This window comes from Ursus arctos, unplaced genomic scaffold (assembly GCF_023065955.2).
Source record: "Ursus arctos isolate Adak ecotype North America unplaced genomic scaffold, UrsArc2.0 scaffold_1, whole genome shotgun sequence".
NCBI classification, from domain to species: Eukaryota; Metazoa; Chordata; class Mammalia; order Carnivora; family Ursidae; genus Ursus; species Ursus arctos.
Genome location: NW_026622763.1, coordinates 103,883,743 through 103,895,775, shown reverse-complemented (window position 1 = coordinate 103,895,775; position 12,033 = coordinate 103,883,743). Strand labels below are relative to the sequence as shown.

Sequence of the window (12,033 nt, the reverse complement as noted above, 5' to 3'; positions counted from 1 at the left end):
TCACCCAGCTGTATGCAACAGTCGTAGAGACCCTTCCCAAGGTGCCTTTGGAGACGCCTTTTCCGAGGAGCGACCACACATTCATCCAACTATTAATATAATTAGAAGTTCTTTGTATCAAGATGTTCACTGCAGCACTCTTTATAATTTCAAAATGACTGGAAACTGTCTATGAATACAAATTTGTTAAATAGGGTGCATCCGGGTACCATCTAACAGTCATTCGAGGATCCGAATCTATGTTTATTAATGTGAAAATATGTCCACAACAATTTTAGATAAAAAGCATTTTTTAAAAAGTGCAGCATTCATTCGAAAGATCCGTATAAAAAGAACTGCTATGCACGGTGCACAGAACAAGACCCCACTCCATGATCCTGCTCTGTTTGGAAGTTTCTAGACTTACATGTGACAACACTGGAAACTCAGAGAAAAAAGTCTAGTTCAGACCAGACTGGTTCTCATGGGTGGCAAACTTCCAGCGATGTGAACTTTTTTCTCCTTTTGCATTTTCTAATATTCCTAAGATGAACACATAATTACTTGGGTAATTAGGAAAAACTCAAGTGGAAAAGTTTTTCTTTTTTTTTTTAAAGAAAAGAAAAAGGAAAAAATATTCCCTAAACAATTCATTTATCTAGAAAGTACTTGTATTGAACACAACACGCTTCTCATCCCCTGCTCACGGTCAGGCCCTGGAACACTTAGGCTCAGGGGCCTCTAGCCACTGGCTGCGGTCCCCACACACTGCCAGCCAGAGCCACACTCGATCCCATGTGTGACCATGGGCCACAACGTGCTGAGTCTATCCCTGCATTTCCCCCTGCTCCCAGAAATTTAAGTAATGGGGCAAGGACTGGGGGAGCTCAACCTTACTGAGACATTTACCAATACACCATACGACAAACTTGCACCCGTACACATTTCAAAGGTCAGAATGAACACCCGCATTCCTGTTTAACTCGGATGGTGAAACCTCACCAAAAAAAAAAAAAAAAAAATCTCTATTTACTCAATTTTTAAGAACAATCCAGGGTGCACAAAAGACTCACAAAAAAACTCCCCAGGATAGGTATGGGGCCCAAAGCCCAACACAGGGGGACGATGCAGTAAAATCCGCATCTGAACGTTGACATCTCCCAGCCCCCAGAAGTAAGGACTACTGCCACCATGTTACAGATGAGAAAGCTGGGTCTTGAAGAAGTCCAAAAAGTTGTCCAATGTCAAAACCGGAAGTAAGGAGAAGCCCAAAATTCGAACACAGACAGGTGTGTGGGATAGAGAGAGAGAAAGAGAGTGAGCATGCGCAGAAGTAAGCCGAGGGGCAGGCAGAGGGAGAGGGAGAGGGAGAAGCAGACTCTCCACGGAGCTAGGAGCCCGATGCAGGGATCAATCCCAGGACCCCGAGATCATGACTTAAGCCCAAGGCAGACGCCCAACTGACTGAGCCACCCAGGCGCCCCGAGCCACTTAATTCTTAATAAGGATTTTCCTTGAAGTACATACGACTTGGGGTTGTGCAAATTGGACTATTTCATCATGGACTGATTGAAAAGAAAGAGCCATTTACAGAAGCCTCCAGCACATGCCTGACATCGAGGAAAAGCCCCATAAATGCATTTAGCCACAGAGAGAAATCCCTAGTGAAGAGGTGGACAGGAGTATTTCAAGTGTGTGTGCGCGTGTGTCCTCACACAGTAACTGTGATTCCGAGAGATTAGCATCTAAACGACAAATTACCTGAAACTGAATTTCTCCAGCTCTTAAAATATTTGTAAATAAAAGACAAAGTCAAGGAACCGACAAAGCTCCTGCCTGGAGAAAAGGAACTCCTGGTGGCCGTTTCCCTCCTTCCCCAGGACTGGCGGTACCAGCGTCAGCCGCAGCCCGGATGGAGCAGAGAAGGTTCTCCATGCATCTGTCTCCGAGATGAACACACGCTCTTCCCCAAATGACCAGCCCCGAAGTCACAGGTGGTTCTAATAAAATACAAGCAAACTACGTGCACTACACAAACTCTAAGGAACTCATTTTTGATGTGTGGCCAGTGTCTCGTCTCCCGTGACGTCACCCAGAGTCTGCACCCTCTGACAACGGCCTGAAAGGTGAGCGAAATGGGCAATTCGGGTCTCCTCGTCCAGCACTACCCGAGTAAGATACCCGACAGCTGCCTACCACCAGCACTACCCGAGTAAGATACCCGACAGCTGCCTACCACCAGCACTACCCGAGTAAGATACCCGACAGCTGCCTACCACCAGCACTACCCGAGTAAGATACCCGACAGCTGCCTACCACCAGCACTACCCGAGTAAGATACCCGACAGCTGCCTACCACCAGCACTACCCGAGTAAGATACCCGACAGCTGCCTACCACCAGCACTACCCGAGTAAGATACCCGACAGCTGCCTACCACCAGCACTACCCGAGTAAGATACCCGACAGCTGCCTACCACCAGCACTACCCGAGTAAGATACCCGACAGCTGCCTACCACCAGCACTACCCGAGTAAGATACCCGACAGCTGCCTACCACCAGCACTACCCGAGTAAGATATCCGACAGCTGCCTACCAACACAACACCAGGACCCTGAGGAATAGGGCTCTCCTCTTGGGAACGTCCGGAACACTGATTTCTGAAACCACAAAGGGGAAAAAACATCCCAACTTCTGCAAGGGGTATTGGGATAGGGAAGGAACAGTGAGACCAGACCAGAGCCCACGACCCGGTTTACCACCGTCGACTAAGTGATTCTGGTCTCAGGCCCCAGGCCCAGCACTTTACGTGAATTATTTATATGTATCTTATCAGCTCCAGTAATGATTTCCAGAGAAATTTCAACCCAGTGCTTTTATTTCCCATTCACACAAAGGACACATACAAATACTTGACACCACTTCTCAAAGCGACGATCCTCAGGGTAATAAAAAATATTTGAATGCATGTGCATTTCTTAGGATATTCCACTAACGTCTTTGTACCCAAAACCTATTAAAAATTCAAATCCTTTCAAAGCGGGCAGCGGCGTAAAATGGGTAAACAGAGGTGGGGTGAGCCTCACTGAATGAAACGTTAAATGTCAGAGTGACGGGGAGTGCCACGTGACAGCATTTATGAGTAAGCTGATTACTATTCACAGGCCAGAATTCTTAAAAGCCAGAAATTACTTCTGTCACATATTGTGTGTTTGGAACTGCTAAAAAGTCTAAGAAGAGAATATTAATGCTGCCTCCGAATGGTTATACGGTAAGTCACCACCCGAAGTGTTCACCTTGGTCAGCCCCTGTCTCCACCTGTCAATTGCCTCTCCATGGGATGGGCTGTCTGTGCGCTGAGGATGTGGCCATCAGTACAATGTAACTGGTGCCCAGCAGCGCCCGGGCACGAAGCAACGGTCAGCTCCCGGCCTCAGGGAGTCAGGAGAGGCTTCTTGAGAAGGAGCCTTAACCGGGTCTTAGGGACTAAGGAGTTCCCCCAGCCACAAAAGTCTGAAAAGGCATTTGGGGGAGTCTTTTAATCTGTTCTTGCAGAAGACAACCACCCACATCCGTCTCCTTCCGTCGCAGGGCATGGGGCCACTCACGCCCTCACTGCCCCGTACCACGGTGGGCTGGCCCCCAGCATCCCAGGCCCTCCGACCGACCCAGCACTGGGTCCCTTCTGCCTCAATGCCATCAAATGACAGTCCTATTTCTTTTAGTGCTAACATTTTCCCATGTTCTCTATTTTTTCCAGAATCTTCCAGCTACCACAATCACAGGGTTCTAGCAAGCCAAAGTGAGCGGCCCCCTGTCTTTCCGTTGTTGCTTCTTTGATCAACCCCACAACTGTCCTTTTTGCGTTGGGCTCCCAACCACCTTCCTCTACAACCCCCACCTTCTCCTGCCTGGCTTCAGAGACACACCCCCAGCCTGTTCTCCCGCCTCCAGCTGCTTCTCTAGCTTCCTCTCTTCAGCCTTCATGCCCCATTTTCATGAGGAGAGCCAGAGGCTTATGCTCAAGTCTCCAGGGAGCTCTTCCACACTCCTGGGCTCAACCCTGAGGAAATGAGGCCCAAGTCGGCCCTCTCAAAGGGTTCTCGGTCCTCCTCTGATCAGCAAGGCAGACCCTGCATGTGAACAACCTCAGGGACACCTCCTTCAATTCTGCACCCGGGGGCCTGGCTTCCCTCCTGCTAGTGCCAGACCCGCTAACGAGGCTGGCTCAGACATGTAGGGACACTCCCCCCTTCCCACGTGCTTGCTGACTCCCAAGGAGCTCTCACATTTTAAAATAATTTCACTGCTAATTGCGATAGAGAAAAAATAATCAGAGTTATGTGTGCAACCAAGTTCCGACTGACAAAGCCCTTAACCAGTGAAGTTTCTCCTGTCTTCACTTGGGTGGTCCCGGGGAAGCCCCTCTAGACTCCAGCTCTCTGCTTTAACATCAGAGATCAGCTCATCGAACCCACCCAAGGAGCGGCCTCTCCAAGGCCAGATCTCCTGGCTTCATCCTGACCCCCTCCTTCCACTAAGACCCTTCTCTGTTCTAGACCAGCAAGAGCAACCAACGCAGAAAAAGTATGTCGATCACCACCCAGGGAGGCAAAGGGTCAATGGAGTAAGGTCTCCAACTGGCAACCGGAAAGGTCTGGGCCTCTGCCTGCCTTTCCAAGAACGTGGCCCTAAAAACCTTCCCTGGCCCCACAAGGGAAAGTTGCAACTCCTGGCTTCAATACAGGGTCCGCTGTCCCTAGTCCCCAACCACACGGCCGGTTTCCTTCCGACAGACTCCCTACCTCAGCATAGAGCAACCTGGATACATATGAGAATGGGGATACCAGTGGGGAGTTTCTAGAACCTGCCCACGTCTGGGCCCGACTCTCAGAGGTGTGCATTTCCTGGGGATCAGGCTGGGAAAGGTGGAGTTTTAAAAACCTCGCAGGTGATTTCAACATACAGTGTGTGTTGAAGCTGGCCAAAGCAGGCCACCGATGCCATCCAACCCTCTCCCAGCCCTGCTGCGGGCCAGACATGGTCCCCGCAGACGCCAGGCAACCATGTGGCCCACTCTGTAAGGGGCGCCGGCTGGTGGGCTTGGTGCGGTGAAGGGCGAGCCGCAGCCGGCTCTCAGGGGCTCGCACGGGTGGTTCAACGATGCCAGCCCCGGGAGCTTCCCGGCGGCCACCGTGGGGATGTTTAGACCACACCACCGAAAATGGCAGGTGCAACGGTCAAGGCTCTTCGCTCCTCGTTCCTTTCCTCGGAGCAGGTTTATCAGCAAACCACAGGCACACGGGCCTCCTACACTGGGAAGCCAAGAAAGGACATCTGCATTGCCTTCAGGCCTGGGGCCTAGAGCAGGCTTCCACGTTCTAAAAATGGGGCAGGGTTTCCCTCAGTCCCACAGCCTGGGGCAAGGGGGAAGAGGGAGAGAGGAGAAGATGAATCACAGGAGTCTGGAACCACAAAAATCCTTCCGCAGGAAGTATTCTTTTCAATTTGTTCAGAAGTGTTGGGCTAACAGGAACCAGCAGAGTTTCTCCAGAGAGGAGCTTTGAATGAGCAGATAAGAATAATCTCCTGAGTGTGTCATTTATTTCGTCGTGAACTGGAAGGTGGAATCCTTATCTTACACTTACTCGAGAGACTTCCCATAATCTTTATCTTATTCTCGTGACCTCGTCCGCCCAGAATACCCTCGCTTCATGGTACAAGGACAGACTTCACGGGAGCTCCTGTCCGGGTGACCCCACCTGCAACACCTCAGTCTTCCCAAGAAACCAACGTCGACCCTGCAGACAGGGCGCAGACACAGACCCCCAGGAATAATGGTGCAACCCGACTGCCTCCCAGTTAGGCTGCAAACGGTTTACAGGTTATTTCGTGGCCTTCAGAGTACAAGTTCTCTAACTGTGTAAGGGAGGCTTCCCACGCCTGTCTTCAGCCACCAGAATGCGTGAGTGGCTAACCTCCGCACGCTGGGAGATGTGAGCAAGAGCGCTGGCTTGGGTAGATTCAGGTTCGATTCCCGGCTCCGGCACTTTGGGACCACTGTGCGGGAGGGACTGCTTAAATCCTCACAGCTTCCTGTCTGATGGCACCGCGCCACGTTGTGGTGCGTGCGCCACGCCTGGGGCTTCGTAAGCCCTCAGCAAATGGTACCTCTTACTACCCCTAGAACATCCCAAATCTCAACTTCAATGAGGTGAACTCAGTACACCGTGCTCCTTCCTGAAACCCTCTCAGCTTACGGATTCTTCAGTCTGGGCAGGCACTAGCTCACCTGGCAGCTGGGGGGGCCGCTGATGCGTTCTGTGGGATTCACCCTTCCCTCCTGGAAACACACCGCCCAGCCCCTGATTTCTGAAATACCTTCTGCGTGCTCCGGCCTTCGGAAGGCCGAATACGGACATCCCTTAAGACGCTTGGCCAGATGGCATCAGGTGCTGTTATGTAACATGAGGATGCCCCCAGGGCCCACTGAAAAGCAGGCTCAGGCTTCCTGAGAAATCCTAAGTAGCAGGATTGTTCCCTGGGTTTGGGGACTCGGTGAATTATTTTTCCGTCACTCCTCCAGAGGGTGATGGCGGACCGTGGGCTTCTAAGAAGGCAGGCGGGTCCCCGCGCAGGGCAGGTCCGTCAGCACCAGATGGCCCCGGGCTCCCCTCCTGGCCAGGAGCAAAGCTGGCCAGAGCACTCGGGTGAAGTCTCTGTAGCTGTTTGGTGACCCTTCCCAGTTACGGCTTGTCAGGCAGTGACCTCAGGACACAGAAGTCCTAGTGCCCAGCTCCAGGGCCTTCGGAAATATCGCAGGGGCGTGCCTCGAGTTCTCAGAAGAGACATCACAACACCGTCCAATTCAGGTGCTGGATTTGAAAATAACAAGGCTGAGGAAAACCCACGTGGCTGGCCCAAGGCCCACTTGCTAAACAGCAGCTTCTACGCAGTCAAAACAAGGCTGATACCCGAAACAGGGAGCCACAGAGGTTTGCCTGGAGCCAGAGAGGAGGTCAGCAAGGGTCGAACTCCGGGGCTCTTAACCGTGTCCAGGCCAAGGACACCCCCAAGAAACGGAGGGAAGCCAGGTGGCCTCCTTCCACAAGTAACTGGCTGGGACCGGGAGATTTAAATGGCGGACTCCAGGGACCCAAGGGCATAAACCCCATTCACATTAGCATACCTTATCAACAGACCAGAAACCACTAGAATAAGAAAATGTCTGTTCCCGCAGCCACAGGAAAGCACTTCCAGGCTGCTGGGTAACCAGAAATCAAGTTAGCCAACAACAGCAAAGGAGAAAATCCAGGAAGACTCCCTCTTCCTCCCTCCACCGAGAAAATTAAGAGCATAATACTAACTGGCAGACTGCCCAGTTAAGGACACTTAGCAGCAACTTGTCCAGCCCCCCTTCTGGGTCCTTCTGGAAATTCCCCTGTGTCTGGGCTGGGATCAGCCACTAGACCTCGGGCAGATCAAAGTGCCAGTGGGATCAAACAATAAAAAAATGAAAACTATCAAATGACAGACTGAAGCCCCGCAGACCTGATGAGGGGAGGCTCTTCCAGCACGGTTCCTTCCCCAGGGGAACAAAAGGCGACCTGTGTGCGCCTCTCCCCACTGGGCTTTGCATACCTGAAATTAACAAACGGTGTGAGTCCCTGTTAAGTGTTTGAAAAGGCCACAGAATGTGGTGCGAGTCCTGGAACAACAGGAAAAAATTAAAGCTCACAGAAGCTTCTCAGGCACCGCGGATCTGAGCTGCTCATTGTTCATTTAGTAAACAAGTGAGCCATAAGACAAATTCCCTAGGAAGCCAGGTCTGTTCACTTTCCGAGTCCTCCCAGAACTAACTGTTCCCTCTCGGATCCGCATGGCCTTGGCATTCCACAGATGGACAAGCACCGGGCCTGGGCAACGTGAGACCTGTCCCTTACCCTCTCTACGTCTACCCAAATGCAGAAAGCATGGGGGTGGGGGGAGGCGACTGGGGAGTGTGGTCTCCTTCCAAGCCCATTTCTCGGGCAGAATGCATAGAACCGGGAACCAGGAACGTTCTCCAGGTTCCACCGGACATTCCCGGAGTCTGTTTCCTGGTGAGGACGGCCAGGTGGGAGGTAGACTGTGTAATCTGATGACCACAACAACGTGGAACAGCAAATGCTCCCTAGCCCCTTAAAGTACAGTCGCTGTCCATCCAAGGATGTCAAAACGCTTCACAAACCACCCATTAATTTTTATGGTGGCCTGAGAAGCAGATTGAGAATCATTACCTTCATTTTTACAAGGCAAGGAACCCAAACCACAGGGGAAGGTGGAGAGGCACCAGGCCAACGAAGTCTTGCGCAATGTTCTAGGCTGACTGCTTCCTTCTCTCTGCACCTCAGGCCCACAGAAAGGGAACTGGTGGCCAGGTGAGAAGGGAGCCAGACCAATAAACCTAAACTTAGGTGTTCAGAGACCACCACTCTTGGAAGGGTGGGGAGGAGAGAGTTGCATAAAGGGATTGCTTTGATTTAGGCAAAAGAAGCTCCAGTTGTAACTTACTCATTAAAACGGCAAGCCTGTGCCCCCAAGAATGTAAATATTAAACGCCGGTAGGAACAGTGGGATCACGGATGGCTTCTGTTTTACTGTTTACATTGGTCTTTTTACCACGTTTTCGACCCAAAGCATATACTGCTTTTGTGATCAAAAGTTATACGAACTTATTACTGATAAAGGACACAGTGCAAATCTGCTGGACTAACTTGCCAAGAATAAGCACGAATAAAATCCAGACCAGCGTCCCCTTTCGAAATCTCACTAATGGTGAGGCTCCGCCAGCCTCTCCGCACGTAGAGGGCCCGCCGCTCTCGCGCCGCCCAGCACCCCGGGGAAGGGCCAGCGCCGGCCTGGTCCCCCGGCTGCAGGAGCGGCCCCGGGCCAGGAGCCGCCCGCACTCCCGGGCACCGCCAATCCGCAGCGCGGAGCGGGCTTCCCGGGAAACATCACTTAGAGAACAACGTGCCTCTCTTCCAGCCGTCCCCACCCGCCGGCAGCCCGCGCTGTCAGCTCGCGGCTGCTCGCTCACCGGACGGCCCAGCCAGAACCCGGGATTTGCATTTCCATCCTAAAACCAGGCATCTCCGAAGTTGAAATATGCATTGTCACCAACAAGTTTAACCCGGGACCGCGCGCCCCCCTCTCCTCCCCAGAACCGCGCGAGGGGGCGCCCCGGGGACGCGTGCGGTCGCCGCGCCTGGCCACCCCGCAGGGCCTGCCCCGGAGGCGCCAGGGCCGGCGAAGGGGGCTCCGCGGGCGCACGCGGGGCTCCGACAGGGGTTCGGCGCGGGGAACCCCGGCCCGCCCGCCTGCGCCGGGGTGACCCAGGCGCCCGGGCGGCGGCGAGGGGAGCGAGGCTTGCCGAAGCCCCCGGCGCCAGCCGTGCCCTGGCATCCGGAGCCCCGAACTCAGGCGGCGGGGGAACGATCGGCGCCCACGAGGGTGCGAGCCCGCCGAGCCCCGGCAGGCGCCGCGGGAGCGAGGCCGGGCGCTGGGCGGGAGCGGCCCGCAGGGGACCGCCGGACTGCCGCCTGCCTACCTGGCTCGCATTGCGTCCCCGCCGGCTCCTGCGGCTCTCCTCTCGGTCTGGGAGCTCGGCCCGGACGGGGGCGCGCGCCGCTCCGCGGGAATCTCCGCGCGAATCTCCGGGCGGCGGCGGCGAGCGGCCGGGACCGCCGAGAGTGCCCCGAGCGCTCGGCCCGCGCCTCCGCGGGCGGAGGGTGGTCCCCGCGCCGGGGCGGGGCCGCGGGGGCGGGGACGGGGCGCGCGAGGCGGGGCTCGCGAGGCGGGGACCAGGGCGGGAGGGCAGGGGTGGTCTCCGCGGGGGTGGAGCCTGGGGGCAGGGCGGAGCCCGAGCCGAGGCCACTTGGGAGACCGGGGGCGGGGGAGGAAGGGGACGGCGGGGGGACGAAGCGCAGGCCCCCCGAGGCTGATTGGGCGGGGGCGGGGCAAACGCGGAGGGGGCGTGGCCGATCTGGGGCGGCCCAGAGGCGGGGGCGGGGTGTGGACTAGTTGGAGGGTCTGGGGCGGGGGGGTGGGGGGAAATGTCCAGGCCGGAGGGGGGCGGGGTTTAGCCAAGGAGGGGGCTAGGCCGGGGCGGGGTGGGAATAATTAGGGGGCGGGGATAAGGGGCGGGGCTTAGCTGCGGCCGCCGACAGGCCGGAGAGTGGGAGAAATGTGGATAATTAGGGGGCGGGGCCGAGCCGTTGTTGCCCGGAGGCCGGGAGCGGGGGCCGCGAGCGCGAAGGGGCGGAGCCGAGCCGGGGCCACCCGGAGGCCGGGCGGGGTGTGGTTTGCAGGGGCCGAGCGAGCGCGCAGGGGCTAGGCCCAGCCGGGGCCGCGGAGAGGCCCGCCCGGCAGCGAGCGTGCAGGCAGGGGGTGGCGCCGCGTCTCCCGGAGCCCCAACTGGGACCACGCCTCAGTGCCTCCTCCTCTTCCTCCTCCGGCGCCAGCTGGGGAATGCGGTCCTGGCCGCCGGGCGCCCCGGGGTCGTGGTCCCTGGAACCAAGCAGATGTAGATACGGCAGCTTCGTTACCTTTTGGTCGCGCCCCTGCGTTCCTTGCACCGACCGCCCAATCCTCCCACGCCTGCCCGGGGAACCCCACGCGGAGACTCCTGGGTGAGGTACGACTCCGCGAGCTTCGGCCAAGACGCAGAGGGTGGTACCTAATGCTGAGAATCCTGCTTCTAACACACGGTCGAAGAAAGGCAGTGCAGGGCTGTGGGGGCAAGCGCAAAGTTGAGAAGCGAGGTGAGAAGAAAGGCAGTCACATTGAACATTACAAAGAACTGCCTGCCGAGCAGAGTGCGGATGGAACACCCGGCATCTTAACCATTTACACTTCGTCGAGCTGTGTCCCCAGGCCTGGCATCTAAGAAGCGTTCAACAGATGCTCAAGAAAAGCTCCGTAAATTGAACCGCCAGCTTACTGTGTGGCAAGCACTTTCCATGGAATGACACACTTAAGCCTCAAAAAATCCCATACTTGGCTACTCTTTTTAGTCCATTTCACACATGAGTGAACTGAAGCTCTGAGGGTTGATTTGACAGCAAGAAAGTAGTAGAACCAGAATTTGACCCGAGGCCACTCTGGAGGTTGGGCTGTAACCACTTGGGGGACTGCCAGCTGCCTTACTGCAGGATAGTCCCCCCTGCAGGACCGAAGGCCCCCTATAATGCAGAAACCTGGAGGAAGCACAGGTCTTCCCTGGGACAAAAGCTCTCATTTATTGATCCAGATCCAGATCTAGACATCCCTGGTGGCGTTTCTCACCATTAACCTAGCCAGGCAGATATTCTTATTTTCATTTTATAGGTGACTTTAGACCTTATGTGCTGTATCATGATCTCATGGGGCACATGAATCTAAATTCAAACCCTGGATTTTCCTAATGCCAAGCCTTTGCTGCTCCCTCTGTCTTGGAGAGCGCCCTTTACCTAGGAATCTGATTTTCTTGATTTGCAGTCCATGTTGCATTTTCAGGAGGATTCGCAGGAAGACAGATAGGTGGTTCAAGAAGGGTGGAGATACGGGTTCTTACTTGGGTGTGGGCAACTGAATTCCGAAAATGGATACAGTTAGCCCTAAAGTATGTTGCAGGCTTTGAAAGGAGCTCGGAGAGGAAGAGGACGTCCAAGGGGCATGGCATGGGGCCCAGGGAATTCCCCTGATATAGAGACATGTGAGGAGCACTGACCCAGGAGCCAGCCTGCTGGGCTCCATTCTCTGGCGAGTTATTTTACCTCTTTGTGACTCAGTTTCCTAAACAAGTATGAAAATTCAATGCCGCTTGTGAAGTGTTTAGCAGATTAGCACAGATAAGCATTCAATAAATTTCAGCTACTGTTATTACCCGTATTCCGAATGACATCCTTACTGTGTAAAAAATGTCTGTACTGCATTGGAAAAGACAAACCAGTAGAAAATTAGAAAATAAACAAAAGGTATGGGAAGACGACGCCCAGAGGCACCACAAATGGTCCAAAGCGTGAAGAGCTCCGC

General features: G+C 54.7%; 1 protein-coding gene across 3 annotated transcripts in view; it reads right to left on the bottom strand.

Moving 5' to 3' along the window:
- SH3BP4 (SH3 domain binding protein 4) overlaps positions 1-9,752 on the bottom strand; it is an 82,080-nt gene extending 72,328 nt beyond the window's left edge. For all 3 annotated transcript variants that reach the window (XM_048214253.2, XM_026491636.4, XM_057305782.1), the window contains exon 1: positions 9,569-9,752. The gene's annotated coding sequence lies outside the window, so the exon portion shown is untranslated. The remainder of the gene's footprint in view (positions 1-9,568) is intronic.
- Positions 9,753-12,033: the final 2,281 nt, after the last annotated feature.